This window comes from Puma concolor, chromosome D1 (assembly GCF_028749965.1).
Source record: "Puma concolor isolate L17-30 chromosome D1, mPumCon1.1.hap2, whole genome shotgun sequence".
NCBI classification, from domain to species: Eukaryota; Metazoa; Chordata; class Mammalia; order Carnivora; family Felidae; genus Puma; species Puma concolor.
In genome coordinates, this window is record NC_141676.1 from 107,520,176 (window position 1) to 107,545,942 (window position 25,767).

The 25,767-nt window shown below is 44.2% G+C and overlaps 1 protein-coding gene across 4 annotated transcripts in view; it reads right to left on the reverse strand.

The window, feature by feature from the left end:
* The window catches only part of POU2AF2 (POU class 2 homeobox associating factor 2), a 494,391-nt gene that overhangs the window by 138,891 nt on the left and 329,733 nt on the right, over positions 1-25,767 (reverse strand). For all 4 annotated transcript variants that reach the window (XM_086679169.1, XM_086679170.1, XM_086679168.1 and 1 more), the window contains one exon: positions 15,167-15,245. The gene's annotated coding sequence lies outside the window, so the exon portion shown is untranslated. The remainder of the gene's footprint in view (positions 1-15,166; positions 15,246-25,767) is intronic.

Genomic DNA, 25,767 nt, shown 5'->3' on the forward strand with positions numbered 1-25,767 from the left:
GGGTAGAGCCATCAGGAATGCAGGATCCTAACAGTCCCTCGGGAGGGATCTTGCTTCCTCTCCCTATCCTCTGTTCGAGGCTACAAGGAACAGGTGGATATCTGCATCCCAGAAGAGGGCTCTCAGCAGAACCTGACCATGCTGGCATTCTGATCTTCAACTTCCAGTCCCCAGGACTGTGAGATATAAATATCTGTCACTTAAGTCACCCAGTCTACAGTAAGTTGCTATGGCAGCCCGAACTAAAATAATAAATAAATAACTCATTGACGCTCATTATTATTTCCAGAGAAAGGACTAAAAACATATACTCAGAATGATCTAGAACTAAATTACAACTGATTAAAAACATAGTTGGGGAAAAGGCTTGTGACCAGAGGAATGTGAAGGGCTTGTTTTAGTGATTCCATTTTGCTATATACACATGGGTTTACATAGGATACTCTGTGTGTGTGTGTGTGTGTGTGTGTTTACTGTGCTGCGTGTTTCTCTCTCTTTATTTTTCCCTAAAGTTTACTTATTTATTTTGAGAGAGAGAGAGAGAGAGAGAGAGAGCGCACACACATATGAGTGGGGGAGAGTACTTGTTATGTAGGGGATGTTGACATTAACAATTTAAGAAATTGAAAGATAAATATAAATTCAACTTTTGATCTTAAATCAGGCATAACCATTAAATGATACAAATAGAATGTGCAACTTTCAAATCAGAAGAGGAGAACCCGATCTATTTTTTCTAGGGCAGGAAAACAGGAAAAGGAAGTAGAAAGAAACTACAGTAAATAGAAAATATGAAAATTGTGGCAAAAATATATTCCAATATACAAATGGGTTAGCCTACTGAACAAAAGACAGCATGTTCTAGGGGCACCTCAAGTCAGTCGGTTGAGTGGTCTACTCTTGATTTCAGCTCAGATCATGATCCCAGGGTCGTGGGATCAAGTCCCACGTTGGGCTCTATGCTGACAGTGCAGAGCCTGCTTGAGATTCCGCACCCCCCCCCATTCCTTGCCCCTCCCCAACTTGTGCTCTCTCTCTCTCTCTCTCAAATAAAATAAAGTAAAAAATATAAAAAGCATGTTCTATGAATATACTTTTTAAAAGAAACACATTTAAAACTAAAGGATACAGACAATTTGCAAATAAATATGTGGAGAAATACAAACTAGACAAAGGTCTGACAGCAATTTTGATATGAAAGGTAGAATTCAAGGGGAAAAATATCGTTAGGGTAACATGGAACATAAAAGAACAATAACTCCAGAAACTACTTAGAAACGTATATGTACCCTACAAAAGAGGCTAAAATGAAAGCCACCAAGAGAACTATGGGGGGAAATAAATAAAACCATACTTAACAGCCACACATTTAAACATATACCTTTCAGAAACTGCTAAATTAAGCAAAATGTAAATGCCTTACACAATAACTTTGGTGAAAGAAAAAAATCACTAGAAAAATTGCAAGACAAATGAAGACACATGTTAAATTTGTGGGCCCAGCTAATGTGGTACTGAGTGAAATGTAGAGCTCTAAGAATTATTTATGAGAAAACAACACAGACAAAGGCAAGATTGGCCATTTCATAAACTGGACAAAAGATTAACAGAGCAAACTGAAACAACAAATGAGGAAAGACGGGATGAATACAAGGGCAGAAATAGATGAAGGACAGGATCGCAGTAGCTAGTGACTGCCAGCTAAGAGATGAAAAAAAAAAAAAAAGAATTCAGAGACAGAGAAACAAAGATCAAAAGTCTGGGAGTGGACATCCCATCTCCTTAAATGTGGAACTGAGACTAAATGTGAGGATCCCAAAGACAGAAGAGAATGCGACTGTTGTAAACCATCCTTTGTTGGAACAGTAAGGACTTTCACTGTGTTAGGCTGAATGATGCCCCCTAAAGGTTAACCACGTCCTCACTGCTGGAACCCGAGACTGTTACCTTTAATGGCAAATGGGACTTGGTCGATGTGATTACATTCGGGATGTTTCGGTGGAGAGATCATTGTCCATTATTGGATGATGCATGCAATCACATATATTCTTATTTTTTTAGGTTTGTTTATTTATTTACTTATTTAGAGCACAAGCGGGGGGAAGGGCAGAGAGAGAAGGCTCCAGAGGATCTGAAGCAGGCTCTGTGCTGACAGTAGAGAGCCTGACGTGGGGCTCAAACCCACAAACTGTGAGATCGTGACCTGATCTGAAGTCGGATGCTTAACTGACTGAGCCACCCAGGAGCCCCTCACATCTGTTCTTACAAGCCAGAGTTAGAGGGAGACTTGATACAGAGGACAGATGAAGAGAAGCCATGTGACCACAGAGGCAGAGACTGCAATGGTACAGCTGTGTCCCGAGGAAGGCTGGCCGTCTCCAGAAGGTGGAAGAGGCAAGGCAAGGACCCCCTCCCAGAGCCTCCGGAGAGTGTGGCACTGCCAACACCTTGATGTTGGACTTGATTCTGACACTGATTTGGGGCTTCTGGCTTCTAGAACAGGAAGTGAATAGATTTCTGTCGTTTAAGCCACCAAACATCTGGTAATTTGTTACAGCACCCATGGGAAAATAATATGATAACCAATGGAAATTTGAAGCGGGAAGAGGGGGAGGGAGAGGGAAGAAGTACAATGCAGTAATTCCCTCCTCCTCTCCATCAGAGTCAGTAAGTATTGTTTAAAGTTAAATAAAAAGACCTCTAACGACCCCACCCCTTAACATTTCCATATTTTTTGTACAAATAGTTATCTTTTGTAGAATATCTCCGATGTTTAGAAATTCATCTGTTGAAATCCTAAAGCCCAATGCGATGGCGTTAGGAGGCGGGGCCTTGGGAAGGTGATCGGCCGTGAGGGTGCATGAAGGGAACTGGTGCCTCAGCAAGGCAGAGGCTTGCTCCCCTCCCACCTGTGAGGACACAGCAAGAAGGTGCTGTCTACGAACCAGAAAGCGGGCCCCTTCCCAAACGACAAATCTGCTGGTGCCATGCTCCTGGCCTTCCTGGCCTCCAGCACTGTGAGGAATAGATTTCTGTCATTTGCAAGCTACTCCATCTGTAAGTATTTCATTGCAGCAGCAGAAATGGACTAAGGCAGGAGGTTTGTAGAGGATGGAAATCAGGCTGTTCAAGAGCCCATTAGCATCCCATCACCAGTTTGTGTCGCTGTCGGGGAAGAGGAGGGTGAAGGGTAATACTCCCTTTGGGGTGCTGGCGGCCCCGTGGCTAAGTGCAGACTGACTTCATGAAGTTTCCAAAATAAAGCAAGTGACACTCTGTGCTCCCTCAGACTGCCCACATTCCCTCAGGTTGTTAGCTGCTTGCCAGAAAGCATCTTTGAGTGGCAGGGACACCATGCTTCTGTCGGTCCCCAAGGGGGTCTGGCGCTGACTGTGCACTTACCATAGCAGATTTGTGCCTGGCGGTCTCTAGGTGATGGTGGAGAGTGACACTGTTCACAACTAGCCCTCTTTTCTTCCTCTGTTGTGACACCCTGGGCCACTTGCATGGTTAACTGCCCAGCACAGGTAAGGAACCAGCTGGTGCTGCGGAATGACCCTGGAGTGGGGGGAGGGGGGAAGGGAAATTTGAGGTTTATTTCTGTTGGGCCTCTAATTTGTTGTGTGCCCCCTGAAAAAGAATGAATCTCATTTCCTTGTGTCTTTCGTCTCATCTATAAATGAGATGGTTGGACCGGAGCAAAATTGTTTACGGTTTTATCATTCTGTGACACTGACACGTAACATTTAAGCAGTGGCAATGTTCTGGATGCTTCCACCTATATATGTGCAATTATCATAAATAAGAGTAGTCAGCAGTGATCCTTTTGGAAGGTTGGAGCTGAAACTCTTCAAAGTGCTTTTGCAAAAATATTATCTCAAGGTAAATGACATGTATCTCTCTATTAGGTGGTAAAGGACAGGAATGGAATTTACATGCTGCTTCTGCTTTATGCCCATATTTTATTGACTTCGTTAAACTTTGCATTTAAACACGGTATAGATCTGTAATTTATCGGAAGATTAAATGGCAGCGCCATGTGATGCAGGCAGATGAGACGGAAAGGTTACATTTGCATGAATCCATGCTTTTGTTTTCAGTTTTAGGTTCTGAATTATAACGGAACCCTTTCCCCAGCCATTAACTCATTATACATATGTCTTGATTAGATGATAATCTGTTTGGAACTAGGAACTGTTTTTCCTGCCCTTCGAGAAGCACTCCATCAATGGTTGAAGGGAGGAGGGCTGGAGGACATCATCATACCATGTGAGTGGACACTGCTTGGATTCACGGTCTAGTCTCAGTGCAGCCAGCCCTCTGTTGGTGGTCCATTCTTCAGGTGATTTTGCTCACCTTCCCCCCATTTCCCTTAGATATGGTTCCAAACCTTCATCATTTCCCAGAAGCCACCTTTACAACCCTTGCTGCCTTCGATCTCAGCAAAGGACTCCAACACCTACGTGAGTGAGGAAAACGAGGTCACACCAGGGGAAGGGTGCTTACACTCACTGACACTGTGCTGAGTACAGGTTGGTGCCCACAGACTGTAACACCCTCCCACAGTGCTATTTAGTGGAGCAGCCGGCTGGCTGGGAGTTCTGGGATCTGGGAGCCCATCACCAATCACATTACACCAGGCGGTGTTATTGTTGGCATGTTACGGCAAAGTACGTGATCTAGTGTCGTGCTCTGTGTCACAGACCCGAACTCCTCCAACTCTTATTCCTCCTTCCTTAAAACCTAGGAAAATGTCTGTTGACCTATCCCTTCTCTCCTCCCTCTGGCAGGATCCTTCTTTTCCAAGGCCCCCTTGCAACAATGCATTTGATCATATCATCCCCTGCCTTCTGTCTGCAAGAGCTTGCTTTTTCTCTTGCATATTTAGTTTCTCTCTCTACTTGGTTCCTTTCTGTCAGTCCAATTCATTCTGGTGTTCATTTATTCAGATCAGATTGAATTACTGATCCTAATTCTTCCCTCCTCTTTCCTGGGATTCGAAGTCCACCCCTCTGCCACACTAATTGTGGTATCCCCTTGCTTTCCTTTCTCTGGGTCTGTTTTCTCATCTGCTGAATGCAGCGGTGGGACAAGATCAAATTCTTTATAGCCTCAATATTCTGCAACACACTGAATATTTAATCCGCAGCAATAACACAGACATTCCTATCTGTATATTTGTTTCTTGTTTAGTGTCATAATCCCAAATGATAGTGGGCAGAGGATACTTTCTTACCTCACTGATGTTGGGCTTGCTCACGGGACTTGCTGTGACCAGTGCAATGCGCATAGAGAGGTAGCGTGCCAATCACGGCCAAAGCTTCAAGAAGCATGGCGTGATTCTGCTTTCCTTTTTGTTTTCCAGTGGTCTGCTAACAGGAGAATATGACCTAGGCAGCTTCTAGCCCAAGAAGAATGAGGAAACACCTGGTGCAGAACTGAATGCAACCCACTGCTTGGAGCCAAGCCCAGCCAAGCTCATCCAAGATCAGCTGAACTCAAGCTGACCCACAGATCCAGGGGCAGGAAAGAAATGCTTGTTGTTTTAAGACATTGAGTTTTAGGATGATTTGTTATGCAGCATTATTGCAATAAGAACTAATGAATACACTACCCAATCCATTTTTTTCCATCCAACAATTGTTTATTGGGTAACTAATGGGTGCCAGACACGTGTAGGCTTCAGGGTGGTTGCAAACAGAGGCAGGTTCTGGGCTGGCCTTTTTGGCCACTTGTCACAGGCCTCAAGGGTGGGTGGGGCAGGCTGGCTTTCACCTGCAGCCGGACGGACATTGGGTGTTCACTGAACTGCATATCCTGCCTTTTCATTCTCTGCATCCTGTTTGGTATTGCTTGGGCCAAAGCTTTTCCATCTTAGCTACAGATGCATTACATTGTTTTCACTGGAGGCCAATAATTTCATAATTTTCTCCGAGAAAACTCTGTGTCCTCATTTTTGTTGTTCTTCCCCTGTTTTCTTTTCTTTCTTCCTTCTTTCCTTCCTTCCTTCCTTCTTTTCTTTTTTCTTTTCTTTTTTCTCTCCCTCTCTCTCTCCCTCCCCCTTCCTTCCACCCTCCCTTTCTGCCTTCCTTCCTTCCTTCCCTCCGTTTCTTCCTTCCTTCCTTCCCTCCTTTTCTTCCTTCCTTTCTTTCTTTCTTTCTTTCTTTCTTTCTTTCTTTCTTTCTCTCTCTCTCTCTCTCTCTCTCTCTTAGAAAGAGAGAGCACACACATGTGAACAGGGGAGGGGCAGAGAGAAAGGGAGAGAGAGAATCCCAGGAAAGCTCCATGCTCAGCAGTGAGCCTGATGTGGGGCTCAGTCCCATGACTGCAAGATTACGACCTGAACCGAAATCAAAAGTCGAATGTTTAATTGACTGAGCCAGCCAGGCGTCCCATCCCCTGTTCTTTCAATAAAAGTTATATGCATACATAGCGTAGGGTTGGGGGGTCCTATAAGGCTTGTTAAGAGAGACGGTCGCTATCTGTGAGCAGCCCCCTCGTGCTCACATCCATCATCCCAGAAGCACTTTGACTTCTTTCACCTGATTACCTGGCATTTCACCTTCTTGTCTCTAAATAATAGACTTATTGCTGTGTCCTGATCTGTCACTTAAACATATTTTATATTGACTCCTGATGGTTGACTATGAGGATCCAGCTCTCTTTCCTCCCTCCTCTCCCACCAAACACATTTACCTGGAGTATCACCTTTTCCCCTTAGTGATATTATCAGTTGATAATTTTATTTACGTTATACAGTATGTTCAGTACATTATTATGGTTACACCAGTGCTTTTCACAGCTGAGCCATACAATAAAATGTAATCACTTTCCCCTTCTGTGGTAGGCAGCCTCTAAGACGATCCCCAGTGATCCCTGTCTACTAGTACTCAGGGCCTGTGCCTGTGCGTCCCCTCCCCTTGAGCAGGAGCTGGGGTCCCTGACTTGCTTCTAACAAATAGAAAATGACAGAAGAAACGAGATGTCACTTCTGAGATGAGGTTACAAACGGACTGGCTTCCATCTGTGGCACTCTTTTTTTTTTTTAAGTAATCTCTATGCCCAACGTGGGGCTCAAACTCATGACCCCGAGATCAAGAGACAAATGTTCTTCTGACTGAGCCGGCCAGGCGCCCCCGGGGCAGTGCCTTTGTTCGCTCACTCTCAGTGTCTAAAGATGTCTTCCCGAATTCCCATTACATAATTTCAGAACTGGTGTGAAGGGAATTAAGGTTCCTAATCATTAAGGTTCCTGACCTTAAAACGGGGAGAGTGATGAACTAAACGTTGGTGTTCCCCCCAAATTCACATTTTGAAATCCTAATGCTCAGTGTGATGGTATTAGGGGGGAGGCCTTTGGGAGGTGATGAGGTCCCAAGAGTGGAGCCCTCATGATAGGACGGTGACCCCGGAGAGCTCCCTCACCCCTTCTGCCAGGTGAGGACAGAGAGAAGGCTGCAGTCTGTGAACCAGGAAGCAGATCCTCCCCACACACAGCAACTCCCAGCGCCTTGAGCTTGAATTTCCCAGCCACCAGAAACGTAGGGAATGATTATTTGTTGTCGATGGCAGTTTTATTACAGGAGCCCAAATGGATTAAGACAGGCAGTCATCCTGGGTCATCCGGGTAGGCCCACTGTGACCACATGTGCCCTTAAAAGCAAAAGAGGAGGCAAAGATGAAGAAGAAGAAGAAAAGGAGGCAAGAGATAGGAGGCAGACGGGGAGACCAGAGAGTCGAGGGGTGAGAAGGAGTCACCACTGTGGGCTTTGAAGATGAAGGGGTCGGTGAGCCGGGAACGTAGGCAGCTTTAGAAGCCGAGTGTGAGCCCTGATCGGTAGCCAGAGAGGAAATGAGGACCCAGTCTTAGTTCACATGGAACTGAATTCTGCCCACAACTGGAGTGAGCCTGCAAATGGATTCTGCCCCAGAGCCTCCAGCCCGGCTGACATAGTGATTTCAGCAGAGACTCTGAGCCCACCTGGACGTCCGACCCACAGAGCCGTGTGAGAAGAAGGGGTGTTGTTTTACGCTGCTAAATTTGCTGGGATCTTGACAGCATCTATCCATAGCGACGACACTGCGGGAAGCCAGTGGCCAAATTCTGAGCAAAGGGAATGGGGGAAGTGCTGATGTCAAGGATTCATCGCGATAAAGCGATGTTATTGAGTGAAGCTTTCTCAAAGGATTATGAGAGATGTCATGCATTCACTCAGCAAATGCTTATGGAGGGCATGCTGGGGCTACCGCCATGAGGAAGACCGAGTTCCTGTTTTTATGGAACTGACATTCTAGTCAGAAAAGAGGGTGTGTGGCTATTGATTATTTTTGTGCTCTGTTCTTGCAAGTCTATTCTTAACCACGGGAGACTTACTCACAGATGGCTTAATGCTTTTATGAAAATCCAAGATTATTCGACAAGCATTTGAGAAACATTGACTAAGGCCTCAGATCGCACCAGGTTCCAGGGATCAAATATGTGGTAGACAGTGATTCCAATCCTCACAAATCCTATGTAGGGAGAGGAAGGCAGACACGGAAGTTCATAGCTACTGCATAATGTGAGAGGAGAGGAGAGGGGCAGGAGGCCCAAAGCGCAGTGGGTTTAGATTTCTAGAACACTGATTCAGGTGCACAATAATTAGACACTCTGACTTCACAAGCCCTGGCTTTTTCTCTCTGTCCCTCAAAAAAAGGAAGACACCATATTTCTTCTCATTCTCTTATTTCTGATTGCAGTGCCGATCCCTGCAGTGCACAGAGAGAATGCACTGCCCATGAGCACTGTCTGAATTTTTACTTGTGCTCATAAAAATCAGGGATCTATTAGATATTTGGCCTTGAGCTGGACAGAAATGTTTGTGCCATAGCAGATTCAGATTTCCTGAAAGGCTTGGTTGCTCGTTTTGTGTTAGTGAGCACTACAATTTTCTGACATGTGCTATTCTCAGAGCAATCGCATCACCATTACTCATTAACTAATTTAGCGAGAGACCATTTGTTTGGGGGAGCCTTGAGTGTGTTTTAAAAATAGCTACATATTCAGGTTTCCTTGATCGTGAAAGAAGACGACAAAAAAGGAAGCTGTTGGTTTTATGCACAGAAATAACGGATTTGAAACCAACCTGTTTTGTTTTATATACAGACGTGCACATAGATGTGTGTAACTTGCACCGAAATAGTTTTATATAAGTTTGCATACAGAGCTCTCTGTGTTCTTTTTGTTAAATATTGCTCGATGGTGGTTTTATGATAGGAGCCCAAATGGATTAAGACAGGCAACTATCCTGGGTCATCCGGATAGTTGAGTTTTCTCATTAAGATCCAAAGAGATGAGAGGCATAGCTTCACATTTGTGACTCTCCTCTATTGTTTGTTTGTTGATTCAGTCAGCAATTACCTGCTACATGCCTCGCATTGTGGTAGGTCTTAAGGATATACACATGAACGTAAAAGGGTCCCAGGTTTCAAGTAACTCTGATTGAGGAGCAGGTGTCTAAGTTAATTTCTGGAGGAGAAGAATAAGTAAAAACTTCCGTGTCCTTGAGAGAATTTGGACCAGTGACAAGATGATACATCAAGTTCTGCAACAAAAAGAATTCGAGGTAGGGGCAAAGCTTTCTCCCTGCGAGAGTGTTATCCTAGGGGACACAGAATTGCCATAAATAGGATTCCATTAGAATGAGTCAGGCAGGAACTGGGAGTAAAAAGTGGGTGGGAGCCCTATTTAAAGAAACTGTATTATTTAAGGTAACGTTGGCTAGCTTTAAAAAAAAAAATAAAAGCAAAATGTATAATGCTCAAGTCGTATACATGTGTGTTTATCAATCATGTAAAGCTAGAAATAAACATGCCTCATCTGTAGAGACTTCACTGCATGCAGTGACTCAGTGACCAAGGCTCCTTCCATAGTGTGCTTTACTACCTGGTTCCAAGGCCCCCGTGTTCTGCACCTAGTCCCCAGAAGTGACAGTACAGATGTACGTGTGACACTCTTACAGTTGAGGCTTGGAAGCAGCACTGAGTGCTTCTTGCTCCGGTCTACTGGCTAGAACTCAGTCACGTGACCTCACCCCACCAGAAGGAAAGCCAGGAATTAGATGAACTGTAGAATGAGAGCAAAGGAAGAGGCCAAGCCTTAATTTCTGCCACAAAAGCCTTAAGCTGAATCCCAATACTTTGGGGCCGGAAAGTCCTGGAGGGTTTTGCACCTACTTGTGCTCTTCTTCTCTGGCTGGAAAACCCTCCAACTATTTCTTAAACGATGCATGTTCTAGGTTGGTCAACATTTTTGTCTCCTGAGTCTGGACTCTTTGTCATTTGTCAACATCCAGCTTTAAATTTTTTTTTAACGTTTATTTATTTTTGAGAGAGAGAGAGAGACAGAGCACAAGCAGGGGAGGAGCAGAGAGAGAGGGAGACACAGAATCCGGAGCAGGCTCCAGGCTCTGAGCTGTCAGCACAGAGCCTGATGCGGGGCTCAAACCCACCAGAGTGGGTGAGATCATGACCTGAGCCGAAGTCGGGCGCTCAACCAACTGAGCCACCCAGGTGCCCCAACATCCAGCTTTAAATCGTGGGGTCCAGAGAGGAGTAAATTCTTCCAGATCTGGTTAACGGTCAAAAGCATAGTGGCACAAATATTTCCTCATTAGCTTGATATAGTCTCAGATCACATTACCAGATAGCTCTTCATAATTTTCATCATTTATTTCTTTGTTTTATTTTGTAAAGCGTCATGGGTTAGAAAGTGTAGACCATGTTTTGGTGACACCAACATAAATGTCCTGAGTCACTGTGACTCTTTCTCGTTCACCATGGTATCCCTATGTCTCTCCCAACATCTGGTACATACTAGGTATTTCATAAGTATTTAATGAATGAAAGGAGTTTTTCAGCATCTTACAAGGTACCTTGAACACAGCAGACAGCTTCATATTTTCCATTTCTTATCCTTCTGGGCTGCATTCCAGGTGATATCTGCATATTGGTTTTTCCAAATTAATCCTTTATCTCCTTAATGGTGTATTGTTGAGTGGGTCATCTGTTGATGAAATCAAAAAAATTTTTTTCCATGTCTGTGTTTTTAATTTCTAGAATTTCTATCTGTTATTTTTGCCAGCTGATTTGCTTTTTGGATTTTGTTCCTTTATTGCTCTGTCCAATTAAACATGTGGATTTTGGAGTCTGTTTCCGAAGCTCTAAGTCTGTAGATTCTGGCATCTGAAGGTTCTGACCTGTGTCATCCTCTTCATGCATGGGACATCCTCTGGTTGTCACAGTCTACCATTGGAGCTTCAGGTATGCTGAGGGTGGGCACATTGGTGGTTGTTTTGTTCTGTTTTGTTTTGTTTTACTTTGCCTCAGTAGAGACTCTATGCATAGAACCATTTTTACATTAACTTTTTATGTTAATATCTCATTTTAGGGTTCTTTCACCTTGAGGATAGTACACACTCGGACCACACACTCAAGGTATGAGTTTGCAGTTCTTGTTTCTCACAGAGGACTGGGAATAGAGCCCAGAGCTTTAATTTCCTCCTCAGTGAGCTGAAAACCATGTCCCCCTAAGGCATGTATCTGGTTCTTAGGACTTGCCTGTCATTTCTTCTTCACTTTTGGCACCCTTTCTTGCTTTTTTATGTTTAACCATGTATTAAAAACATGTAAAAAAATACATTCTCCCCAGCATTTCTAACGGGCTTGCAGCAGGCACTGGGGTTTCCCACTGCGGTGGACACTGCGATACGTGGCCCAGAAACCCCTTCCCTGAAGGATTTGTTGACCCAGCTGCTGGCAGCGCTGGCTGTAGACAGTCTTCAGCTGTCAGCCCCTTCGGGGTCTGCCTCAGCTGCAGAGAGCCGCCTCGTCCAAGGTCATGCCCCTTTCCCTGGGCGGCCCCCATCTAGGGCTTGATTCATGTGGGAGTACGGGGGCTGGGCCCTCTTGGCCCAACTTGGGACGCTTCTGAAGAGCCTTTCTGGCTCTAAAGCTCCTCATGAGTTTGGTCAAGGAAGCTATTGGGCCTTCATGAGTTCGCATTTTTCCCCTGCCTCCTCCCTGCCCTTCCACAGGTGTTCATTCCAAGGACACACCCGATACACATCCTGTCGCCTAAAGTCCACCATCTGCTTCCCGGGAGCCAGCCTGGGACAGCACACACCGCATGATGCTGCTCTCTGTTGACCAGAAGTCTCGCCTTTGAAGGCACTCAGAAAATGTTTCTATCCATGCTCTTGGTGTAAATGCAGACAGCTGCCAGACCCGGCATCTCGATGCATCCTCCTATACTTGTGGGACACTCATCCACTTGTCACTGTGCACACTCATTTTTCTAGGGTTTGTTTGTTCTTTATATTTCTGCCTTATGTTTCAAGCTATGATGAGCATTTAAGGTTTTGATTTCTTTCTTTCTTTTTTTTTTTTTTTGCCATTTGATCTCCTCAGTTGATCACCTCCTATACCTTCATCCCAGTAACTGATTTAAACTTTTATAATTTTTTTAAAAGTTTATTTATTTTTGAGAGAGAGAGAGAGAGAGAGACAGAGTGTGAGATGGGGAGGGGGGAGAGAGAGGGAGACACAGAATCTGATGCAGGCTCCAGGCTCTGAGCTGTCAGCACAGAGCCCCACGTGGGGCTTGAACCCACAAACCGTGAGATCATGACCTGAGCGGAAGTCGCACGCTTAACTGACTGAGCCACCCAGGCGCCCCGTGATAAAAATATTTAATGGGGAGGATGAAGAGCCTCTCCTGATAATTCTTCTTTGGAGCATAGAACCACTATCTGGACTCCAATTTCAAATCGTTGTGAAGCTGTATACTACAGACCATATTTTTTCATTTTACTTTTAGTTTACTAAAGTGGTTGGCTACAATTTAAATGAACGAATTGCTATATTTAATTTCAAACTCAATAGCCAGAGATCAAGAGAACACCAAGAGATGCTTTATGAAGTAAATGAGTTCATGAAATCCAGTTTCATTCTGTCTACCAAATATTCCTCATTTTAAAACTTCATAAAAAAGTAAGTTGGCTAATTTGATACGAGTTATTTTCAGTGAACTTACGTGGGCTCCTGCTGATACCTTATTCTTTCATAAATGCCCACAGGTGCTGAAATTGTAAGTTGTTCTTAATATAACTATGGAATTTTAAAAAATATATATCATTTGTCCTATTCTGAAAAGTGAACACAGGTACAACATTAGTGATTAGGTGTCTTGTCAGTCAATGTATTAGTTCTATATGGGCCTTAAAAATCTATAAAAGCTGACAGTGTTTTGTATCTTCATTTCAGGCAAAACATAAGCATATATACTGAGTTTACAGTATAAAGTTTGAATTATGAATAAACCAGAGTGTTTAAACACACTGGAAAGATTTGCTATTTTGGGTGCTGAAATGTCTTTCACTGGAAGCCTTTAAATAACTTTAACTGAAGGCCTTTGACAAAACAGTTTGGAAACCATTCTTGACCTAATTTTTATAAAACTAGGAATAACATTTTGCTTCCTTAACACACAAAGGACATCTTTGTAAAGACAATAGCCAACATCATTCTCAAGGTTAAAACACTGGAAAAAATTCCAGTTAAAAGACCTATCTGATCTACATCACCACTGATGTTTTTCTGCTTTTTTGGACAATGCAGTAAAATGCAAACCAGAAACTAAAGCTATCCTTACCTTGATTTGCAGATGGTTTAACAACAAACCCATGGAAAGCAAAATAATCAACTAAAGCATTCTTAAAATTAATAAAAGTTTACTAAAGTGGTTGGCTACAATTTAAATGAACAAATTGCTATATTTAATTTCAAACTCAATAGCCGGTTTTAAGACAAGAGAGGAAAAATACTGCATTCGTAGTAGCAACAACAGAAACATCAATAAAAACAAACCATAAAATTCACAGGATTAAAGCCAACAATAATTGTGTAGGACAATAATGAGGGTGACTAATACTACATTTTACTGGAATCCAAAAATAACTGAAGAAAAGGAGAGGTACAATATTCCAGACGGTAACATATACATCGTGCAGAAGTAAATTCTCTCCAAATTAAAAGTCCTGGCTTACTCCAATAAAAATCCTAATTAGGAATCTTCTAAGAAATTTTGTCTAGGAAAAAGAAATGGATTAGAATAGCTAAGAACTTGTTTTTTAAACAGGGGAGAGAAATTACTGGGGTCCCCCTTTAGCCACAGATTTGACTGAGTTCAACTTGGAAGAGTAGAGGCGAAAAATAACCTTATTCTTCCTCACTGTTGACCCTTCACCCCTGGCTTTGCAGGCTGTTTCTTTTCTAGTCCTTGGATGAAAACATGGAAGGTTTTCTAAGTTTCTAGTTACTTTTGGATTTTTTAAAATGCATTTTGGTTACTTTAATGATAACATTCTCACCTAAGTGACTACAATGTCCAATGTAGTGTTAAATTAAAACTCTAAGTTTCATTTGAAATTATATCCTCTCTTCTCTGTCAGCCGGGACCAGCAAGTTACAGTAATAGAGGCAAAGAAAGCCACAGGCTTCCTGGCTGTTAGGGACCTTGTTCTTCTGCCCTTTGATTTACCATGTGCTCTGGCTCTGCAGGGGTTAAAGAGAGGGACGGAGGAGGAGAGACCGGAACAGGAAAAGTCTTACTGGCTGGCAGAGATGATTATCAGTGCCATCCAGGTGTGCTGGGACTTTGTCTCTACTCCTGATCGTCTCTTTCATGGGGAGCTTTCAGAGGGTAGGTTCTTAGTGCACACCATGGTTTTCCTCCACAAGCCACTTCTGGTTCTTCCTCAGCCCCTGGGCACATGGCAGGCACCTGCCAGCCTTTCGGTCACCTCTCTGAGCAGTCGTCTTAGGCAGGAGTCAGGACACCTCTCCGTGGCCACCATCTGATTGGTGAGATTCACTTCTCCTAACTGCACCCCGCAAACACGAGGGGACACGGGTCAGATCTCTGCACAATGCTCACGGAGCCCCCTCTCTTGGCTGAAGGTGAAAAAAACCTCTGTCCCTGCTCCATCCATAAAAGTGGCAAAATGGAGGGCAGCAAGTGCCATGACAACTCTCTAAAAAGAAATCCTTCCTCTTGGTTTTTTTAAATGTCAGTACCTTTATCCCTTGAGCTAGATAAGACTAAAGTCTTAGTAAATCTCAAACTTACTTTGAGCTGACTGTGACAGACTCGAAGGTGGCCCCGTAACCCCGCCTCTTGGTGTTCATGCCTTTGCAAGGTCCCCTCCCTAGGAGAAAAAAAGTCCATAAAGGCTGTTAATTCACAATTCACAAAGAAATCAATGTAAATGGCCACTAACTGTAAAAAAAATATTTAATATCGAGTCAAAATAAGATATCAGTTTCCAATAACAAGGGATTTCTTTTATAAAATAAAATGCCAACAGAATCTACAGATTAAAAAAATGACACTAATTAATATCCTCATCAAAGTGCAGTGAGACAGGAATGATCAGAACCTGTGGTGGAAATGTAAATTATTACCAGTGTTTTGGAAAGCACTTTGATGATAACTCTCAAGAAATTTAGTAGAATCCATGCCTTTTGGCCAAATAACTCTACTTTTAGAAATCTATTATAAAGAAATCTAGAAAATGGTCAAAGAATTATGTAAAGACTTTTCATAACAGCATTGTTTCAACTAGCTAAAATTTAGGAAAAAATACCGAATAATAGTAGACGAGATGAAAATAGATGATTCGTAATGCATATATGTGACAAAATACTAATCAAACATTAAAAATCTTTAATAATGTGAAAATACTCCTCTTTGTAATATTCATTGAAAAATGGACATTACATCCCTCATTAAAATTATTTGTTGGGGGCACCTGAGTGGCTCAGTCAGTTGAGTGTCCGACTGGCTCAGGTCATGATCTTGAGGTTCGTGACCCACATCAGGCTCTGTGCTGACAGCTTGGAGCCTGGAGCCTGCTTTGGATTCTGTGTCTCCCTTTCTCTCTCCCCCTCCCCCGCTCACCCTCTGGTCTGTCTCTCAAAAATAAAAAAATAAGCATTAAAAAATATTTTTTTAAATTGAGTGAAAGTGCCAACTATTTTTTTTTCGACATTGTGTTAAGTCCTGAGCAATTAGTGGTGTCGATTTTGTTATAGATCTATACAAGGAAACATCACCATATTTATCACTGGTTTTTCTGAGTAGTAGGATTATCATATTTTTTTATTAATTGTCTTATGGTTTTCTGCGTTTTCCAAAATTTCTCCATGCACATGTGAGGCAACAAATTAAATCTTCAAAATTTCATTTCTCCCAGTACCTTCATCAGAGTCCTGCCCAAACACTAGCCTGCGTCAAGGCCCTCGGTGACACGGGAGGTTTGGTCACACAAATCATCCTCTGGTTTAGCACTGGTTAATGGGGTGTGGGAATGGTGGGTGGTTAAAAACAAGACAAGCTTACATTTTTGGATGCAGTGGAAGCTCGCAAGTGTTGCATAAGGAGAGCTTTTGGAAGAGGACAGAGTGGCTTCCTGAGATTCTGCAAAGCGGCGTGTATGTTTGAGCTCTCCGAGCGCCTGGCTGCCTAGCAACTACCACATAAAGTCATCTTTCTCTCCTTTAAAAAAAATTCTAGGCTATGCATGATTTAAATGAAGATGTTCTAGTTCACTGGAGCTTGGAGAGCAATTACTTGTAGCTGTCTTTGGCATTTGTGCCAGGCACATCAGAAAATAAAATGTAGAGGCTGTGCACGCCCTGTGTCTTCATCTCCAACATGTGGAAAGAAGTGCCGTGGAAGGAACAGCTGTTCTCCCGGGGCCTTGCTTCTCTCTTGCAGACTGACCCCCACCCCCACCACCCCTAGAGAAAGTGGGGAATAGCAGAGTTTGGGCTTGGCTGACCGGATGAACCTTCTTTGAAGGCCACGAGTGGGGAAAGGGTGGGAGCAGAGCAGAGGGCACTCAGGTTTCCTGAGACTGTCTCCCTCCAGCATCACTCTTTTTTTTTAACATTTATTTATTTTTGAGAGACAGAGAGGCAGAGCACCAGTAGAGGAGGGGAGAGAGAGAGCAAGAGACACAGAAACCGAAGCAGTCTCCGGGCTCTGAGCTGTCAGCACAGAGCCCTCCGCGGGACTGGAACTCACAAACCGCGACATCATGACCTGAGCTGAAGTTGGACACTTAACCGACTGAGCCACCCAGGCACCCCCAGGGTCACTCTTCTGCCCTGAGAAGCCCCAGAAAAGCTTTCTAAAATATGGATGAAATAAGGCCTTCCTTCTGTAGTCGCTTCAGCCCATTGCCCTCATCCCATGGAGATTTAACATGACCCTGGAGCCTTCCTCCTCTGTCCTGCTGTCCGCGTACCCGTGCATGTTGTGTCGGATAGCTCTTCACTCGATTCACTCCTTTCCTCCAATGAGCAATGGCCTTCCTCCAGGGCCGCTCAGATCCCCAATCCTGCTCATCGGGCGACTCTATTCCTGCCTCCGAGTCATCTTCAGAACAGCGCCTAAGTCGCGAAGCCATCTTCTGTAGCTCTTACCAAAGTAGTGTATGCAATAGGGACTTCGACATTGCAATAGCAGTTCAAGGACGGACGAGGGAGAGGAAATGGTCTATGTGGCAAAATGGTGCTCCTCTTCCCCTTGCGAAGGTAAAAGATAGTAATGATTTTATATGCCTGCACTAATTTTATGGGTAACAGTAAAACTGATTTTAATTAGGGACTATTGTTTGTAAAAACACTAGTCTGTTGGGGCGCCTGGGTGGCGCAGTCGGTTAAGCGTCCGACTTCAGCCAGGTCACGATCTCGCGGTCCGTGAGTTCGAGCCCCGCATCGGGCTCTGGGCTGATGGCTCAGAGCCTGGAGCCTGTTTCCGATTCTGTGTCTCCCTCTCTCTCTGCCCCTCCCCCGTTCATGCTCTGTCTCTCTCTGTCCCAAAAATAAATAAACGTTAAAAAAAAAATTAAAAAAAAAAAAAAAACACTAGTCTGTAAGGGGTACGTGAAAAAGGAGTATGGCATCCTGCTCTCCAAGTTGCTAAGAGGTTAATGGGAAAGACATCCTAGTAAGCAAGTACTATAAAGGACAAAGAAGGTGAGGGACAGTGTTTAACGCAAGCTGTAGAGGGAGAGAATAACCTCTGGGTCTCAGGCAGCAAAGCTCATATCATGGCACTGAGGGGCTCTGGGGGCGTGGCTGGATCTGGATCTGGAGCAGAAGAACAGGCCACATGGGTGGGGGTGAGGGTGTGGGTGTGGGTGTGGGTGGGGGTGGAGGTGGGGGTGGGCGTGGGGGGCGGGCAGAGAAGCTGAAAAACCAGAGGGAAGACTCTTCAGGGGCCAGGCAGGGAGTTACTAAACGTAATGACAGGACTTCAACAGGCGAAGCCTGAGAAACTTACAGGAAGACAAGAAATCCCGTCAAGTGGGCAAAACCTGGGGAATCAAAGAAGCAGACGCCTTCCTTGACCAACAAGACCAGGAGAACCGGCCTGCAGAGCAGGGAGGACAGAACCACATCGGGAGCCTGACCGGGAAGAGGATCCCAGAATCAGCAGCCCCCACCAGGGCTGGCGGGAGGGAGGCTGATGGGAGGGTGCTACCATTTCTCTAGCAGCTTCTGTGTCAGCCAGCATGCGATTGCTGAGAACTGGGAAGGTCTGAGGTTTTACCCTATCGTTTCAGCCTGCCAACTTCCTGGATGCTAGTAGGAGGCAGAAAGGGAGGCCCAGCAAGGGCCCAGCAAGCCGGGAGAGTTGAGGGGTGCGGGGCAAAGGATGGCCCAGCAAGAGGCATAGCACCCCCATATGTGCACTGGTTCCCCTTGCTCAGGTCCCACGGGAGTCCCGCGGATGGGGCCAAACAGTTGCCTGTGCACACAGCAGTTTCCCTTATGGGGAGGGACCTGGAGCTAAGGGAGCCCATATTTTTTTTAGTAGTAGTAGCAGTAATGTCAGTGTTTTAGGGGGAGCCTTGGGAGGTCAGTCGGTGAAACTTCTGACTTCGGCTTGGGTCATGATCTCATGGGTCGAGAGTTTGAGCCCCACATCTGGCTCTCTGCTGCCAGCACCCAGCCTGCTTCGGATCCTCACTCCCTTTCTCTCTTCTCCCCAGCTCGTGATCTCTTTCTCTCTCAAAAATAAACATTTTAAAAAAATAAAAAAAAAAATAATACAAGTGTTTTAAAGATATCACATGTAAATAACTCAAAACTGCAAAATGCAGGCCCGGAGAAAGGCCCCCTGGCCTTGTGTTCCCACTGGCCCACACAGGCGCTTCCCTAGGGTCACGTGGAAACACAGAGGTTCTCCCCAAGAGCTTTTCTCGACTAATCTAGATGATTTTGTTTTTTCAGTTGAGGCGTAATTGACATATTACACTGTCTTAGTTGCAGATGTGCAACGTAGTGACTTGATATTTGTATATATTGGGAAATGATCACCAGGGCGACTAGTTAACATTCATCATTACACAAAGGTTACGACTTTTTTTCTTCTTCATGAACAGTATCTATTTTAATGAGCAGTAACCATGCCTGCCCTTTGCTCTGGAAAGAGTCGTTTCCCCAAGGCTAGCTGCCATACACATACCCTTTCAAAGGTAACCCAGAGCAAAGGACAGTCCATGCTTCTGCCTGTAAGATGCGCAGACGTGCAAGAGCCCCCTGGAGAAAGGTCTCCCGGCAGCTGCCCGCTTAATATCTAACGACTAGGATATAAAATGATCTGAGAGATGTTACCGAGCATGCTTTGAAAACGGAAGTTGAGAATTTAAAAATAAGGAGTTTTATACAATTTCTAGGACGTGTGGCATTTTCCCCACGTTCCTTAATTTTGTGCATCTTGCCTTTTTATCTAGGGGGTGCACCGTAATAGTTAAATAAAAGGATTTCAGCAAGGAAAGAGAAAAATGCAAAGAGGGCTGGGGTCTTCTGTCAGCATCCATCTGAAACAGGCTTAGGTCATGATCTCATGGGTCGAGAGTTTGAGCCCCACATCTGGCTCTCTGCTGTCAGCACCCAGCGTGCTTCAGATCCTCTCTCCCTCTCTCTCTTCCCTCCATCAGGACATCCGTTTGCCTGTCTCTCCAGGGTCTTCAGGATTGACTCACTATCCTGGGCTCTGTGTGGCTGGGCAGCCTCCCTGTCCGTCCAGGTCCCACCTCCCTCCAGCACTGGGAAAGATGGCAAGTAATTATACCCAGAGATACAGCCTCAAGCCACAGCTGCTTGTGGATACTGTCTGGGCAGGCAGTTTCCTGGATCTTATACAACAATGCGCTTAAGAAAGAATCCATCTAGGCAGAAATGACAGTGCTAATTTTATGCTACTTTAACATTAATCATAATTCTCTCTTACGCTCAAGGATTTCTAGAAAAATTCATTTGATCCATAAGATTTAATCTTAGCACTTTCAGCAATGCTGAAGTTTCTGTGCATTTGTGAAACAATGCAGTCCAATATTTAATTCCTGTTGCTGTGTGGAAGTCAATCCTTAGTTGCCACAAATAAATTGTTATGCCTTGCTGAAATTCCAGTTCCTTTTTTTGAAAATCTGTTTATTTTTAAATGTCCTTTTTTTTTTAAAAAAAAATGTCCTGTTAAGGACATTTTATTATCCATCGGCTTCTAAATTATTTTTTTTTTTCACATTTATTTATTTTTGGGACAGAGAGAGACAGAGCATGAATGGGGGAGGGGCAGAGAGAGAGGGAGACACAGAATCGGAAACAGGCTCCAGGCTCTGAGCCATCAGCCCAGAGCCTGACGCGGGGCTCGAACTCACGGACCGCGAGATCGTGACCTGGCTGAAGTCGGACGCTCAACCGACTGCGCCACCCAGGCGCCCCTATCCATCGGCTTCTAGACCAGGAATTAATTTCATTTGGGAGACTGACAGGGTAGGAAGCTATAGACTGACCCCTCGATTGGTAGTAGTCGATCCCTTAGCAAAGAAAAATTGGCAAGAGAAAACTGAAAACAGCTGATGTCATTTATGATTTGTCACTTCTCCATTCAAAATTAGCAGTTCTCTATCTAAATTCTAGAGCTTACCACTGTCAGGGAAATAATAGTTAATAATGAAAACAGTGCTACCCAATAACAATGAAGCTTAACAACATTGTCTGCTACATGTGAAGGCACCTAATGCTGAGGAAAAAAATTAAAAAACAAAAGCAACAACCAAACACTGGAAAGGTTTCTTGAGGCTTTCTTTCGATGACACCTGGAAACTTATCTGGAACGTCTTACCTGGTATGGCATCAAGTGAGACGGTAATAACGAAACTCACCACATTAAAATTTATGATGCCCTTACGAGACACAGCACCGATTCATTTTTTTCCTACAAAGTCTTGGTTTAAATTTCTTGAATATTTCCCAGAATTAATTAATAATGGCTTTAGACCAGAAGATATCCTTGGTAATGGGGTTTGGCAATTCTTTCAGAAGATATAGTTCTTAGGATTAGACAAGCTGGTGATCCATACTAAAGAACTCAGAGTTTAAGTTAATGTATCGTTTAAGTTAATGTATGTAGGGCAGGATTACATTTATCCTAACAAATGAGCATGGGCCATGAATCAGAATCACACGTAGGGAAAGAAGTGTGAGTGGCTTGGCCAAAGGCCCTAACTGCTATTAAATAATTGCACAGATAGTGTAGGTCTTTTGAAGGTGGGTCTACACAGCATATCCTCCATATGCCTAGGACATTATGTTCTGTGAACTTGTATTTGGCCTATTCTGGAGTTGGGTATAGTACAGTGAACAAGAGCTTAAACTTAAGGATCAAAAAGAGAGAGCGAGAAAGGGAGGGAGACAGAACGTCAGGATCTCTGAGTTCAAGGGAGGGCTTATTCACTTGCTAGCCAGTAATTTAACATCTTCGTCTCTAAAGATTAAGAAGGAGAAAATAAGAGCACCTACCTTCTAGAGCTCATGGAAAAAGTTTTTAAATGTTTCATTTATTTTTTTTGAGAGAGAGAGAGACAGAGAGTGCAGGAGGGGCACAGAGAGAGGAGGACAGAAGATCCGAAGCGGGCTCCATGCTGACAGCAGCAAGCCCAGGGCAGGGCTCGAACTCCCGAACCGCGTGAGATCACGACCTGACCCAAAGTGGGACGCCTAACCGACCGGGCCAGCCAGGCGTCCCTAGAGCTTACGGAAAATTAAGTAAAATACTGCACGTAAGATGGCTAGCATAGTGTCCAGCACACCGTGTCTGAGACTTGTTCATTGAACACTCACTCTTGTAATTATTAACACTAGTGTTACACTCAGCAGTCTTGAAACAAACTAGGAGTACTGACCGTCAAATACACTCAGAAGGAAACCTTAAGACTGGGAAAGTCAGAATGAATAGACTGGTCTTGGTCACGTATCTGCCAGGGAAATGCTAAGGGCTGCATTTCAGAATGTAGCAACTTCACCAATTGCTTTATAATAAATATGAAATCAGATAAAGACAGATGATAGAAACAAGAGCAACTTAACAAAATGTACTGATCAATTCATTCTTTTTTCATTCAACAGATGGTTTCTGAGGGCCAAGTGCCTACTACGAAATATATGTATGCTGGAGTCATGAAGGAAACGTCAGTAATCATCCCTGACCTCCACTTAAGTTGTTGTTAAGGGGAGAATGAAAGAATTGATACTTGTTTATTTAAAATCAATGACAATTTATCTACGCAAACTTCAAGCTACTTTCACATTTACTTCTAGCTGTACTGAATACAGTTCCAGGCAAACAAATAAATCTAGTTGCCGAACTGTCGTTGCAAAATTCTTATTGCTTATGTTATGGGGCCTGATTACTCAAGCTTTCTTTCCCTGAACACGGGTTTTTATAAGAAATCTTGCCTGAAGATGGCATCAGTACTTCAGATCACCACTCTTTCTTTCAGAAAGTGGACAAAGATGACAAGGATGCCTCCCCCCGTGGGCAGTGTTCTTCAGTGTTACTAGAGGATGGCGTGATCCAGAAAGTCGCCTGGGTTTGTGCGTGCAGTGGGAAAAACAAGAGATTCCCCTCCTGAACTGCCCCCATGAATCAATTTCCAGTATGGGACACATGCCTAAATGCTAACGTGAAGGACAAAGTCCGGGCTAGATGCTCTACTTTTAAGTGGGAGAGATGGACCTGAAGAGCACAGATTTCCAAGAGCAACCTGAGTATTCTTTCCAATGAATTCCACTTTTGAGAATCTTGGACCTCCTGCTCCATCAGAAGGAGGCATATGAAAACCCATGCTTACCCATCTGGAGGAAAAACTAGTTCAGGGTAAGCTTGACAGAATGAAGAGGCCATCATCCCAGAAATCTCCCTTCTCATGGAAGCCCACCCCCTAGTTAATTCTGGGTCCGTATGCAAGTGTGTGTGTGTGTGTGTGTGTGTGTGTGTGTGTGTGTGTGTGTGTGTGTGTGATGGAGGATGGAGACCTGGGAGTTTGATCTAAGTCTTCTGGACTTTACAGCTTGTTCTGAAGAGAGACTTCTGGAACTCTGCATGTGAGAGCAAGGTCTACAGCCAGAACAGGTCTGACTCATGGTAACTCCAGAGAAGAGAGGCAATCGCAGGGAGTGGAACAATCAGAAAAAGCTCCTTGAAGGGGTTGGGATGTGACGCAGGCCTGAAGCAATGACTAGAATCTGGAAAAGTGGAAGATCACTGGGTCAGGTGTCCGAGTATCTGTGTTTCAGTTCTACATCTCCCACTTGACTAGCTATGAGACTTTGGATACATTTCTGCACCTAATTTTCTCCTTTGCAAAGGAAGATGCTGGATCCAGGATCTGAGGTTACTTTTGGTACCTACCATATATGTTCGATAATAGTAAAAGTGTTTGGCAAGTACTTTATCAGTGCAGTTTCAAGGGCAAAGACCCATGTTCTTGTTCCAACTTCAGAGTTTGCTGCACTTACACTGTTTGTGAAAATGTGAATTTATTTGATGACCTATCCAATTACTTGTCCGATTCAATAAGTATTTATTAAGTACTTGCTGTGTGACAGGGTCTGTGCTAGGTGCAGGGCCTACAGAGATGGGTCAGACATAGTCCACAGAAGAGCTCAGTATTTAGGAAAGTAAAACACTGCTGTAAATGCAATAAATAATTATGTTCAGAATATGGCAGAGGGAATGATTAGGTACTGGGCAGACGAGGCCTGGGAAGCGTACTCAGAGGTCATGCTTCTGAGCTGACTTTTGAAGGATTAAAGCGTACTCCCCACAAAGGGACATTCCAGGCAGAGAAGATAAATTCAAAGGCACAAAGTGATGAACCTCGTGAGTGCAGGGATCTCTAGGGGGCTGGGTGCTGTGAGTGAGAATGTGTAGTTGGGAAGTCCAGAGAGCTGTGGGTGGGGGTGAGAGCAGGAACGGATTGTGGAAGATGCAGCCAGACAGGTGCTTGACGTAAAAGGTCAGTGGTTTGGGCATGAGGATATGGGGCCAAAGATGCTAACTTATCCTCCTAAGTTATTAGTCTAAGAGCAGGAAACTGTATGGCAGGGAATGCATGAGTATTCTCCAGCCACCATAACAAAGTATCACAGACTGGAGGGTCCACACCACAGGTTTACAACGTGTTCATGGGGCTGGTCTCTGCTGAGGCCTCACCCCTTGGTTTGTGCATGGCTTGTCCATGTGTCCTCACATGTCGTGTCCATGTGTCTGTGTCCCCACCTCCTCTTCTCAGCTCGTGAGGACACCAGTCACATTGGGTTAGGGCCCAGCCACATGACCTCGTTTTATCTTAATTACCTCTAGAAAGCCCCAATCTCTGAATATAGTCACATTCAGAAGTGCAGAAGGTTAGGACTTCAGCGCATGAATTTGAAGGGGCATGACTCAGCCCACAACAGAGAAAGTCACACACTCGGAATCACTAGAACCTGAACCTTTGTGACCAGCCCATACAATCCAGAAGCTTATCAACTGTTTGGTCTGGTGAAAGGGGTGTGCCTTTTACCTCCTTCCAAAGATTCCCTCCCCATCCTCTATTGAAAAGCCTTTCCTGATTAAGTGAAAGCTAAGTGACCATTTTTCCCCAAAGCCCCAATTTCTGGACCCAAGCCACAAACATAGCAAGCATGGGATTCACAGAGTTGCCTGGTTTCCTTATCTTTCAAGGCCCAACTCAAACACTGCTTCCTTTGTAAGCGTCCTCACACCCTCTTCCCTGGAGCAAAGGACAATCTCCTCTCCTCTGTGCTCCCATGACACTTCATCTGCACCTCTCAGGGAGTCTCTCCTTGAGGTTTCTGTGCCTCCACAGCCCTGGAGTAAGCTGAAAACACCTCCACCTTGTGTGTCTCACTCCCTTGAGGCCAGAATTTTCATTTTCGCCTTATCCAACACACGATAAACATCAACACTGATAAAAGAATGAATGTAGTTTGTTGCTACATTCTTTATGGAACTTTGGCACCTGGATCACCTGGGTCACCCTTTCCAGCCTCATCACTGTGTCTCTTGCCATGTTAAGTGCAGATAACCCTGGTCCTTCCTGGAGGATTAGCTCCCAGAGGAGGAACTTTAGTACTTATGTTAGGTACTAAGCATGGAACTGCAGACTCGGAAAGAAGGTGATCCCGTGATGGAGTAAATGGGCCTATCCTTCGAGGAGATGGTGTATAACTCACAAAGAAGGAAGGCACACCAATTGTCTTATACAGATATCATAATGAATTCTATTCTTTGACAAAAAAAAAAAAAAAAAAAAAACAAACCTAAAAGAAACACAAAATATTGCATCCTTGCTGTTTTTTCTGAGT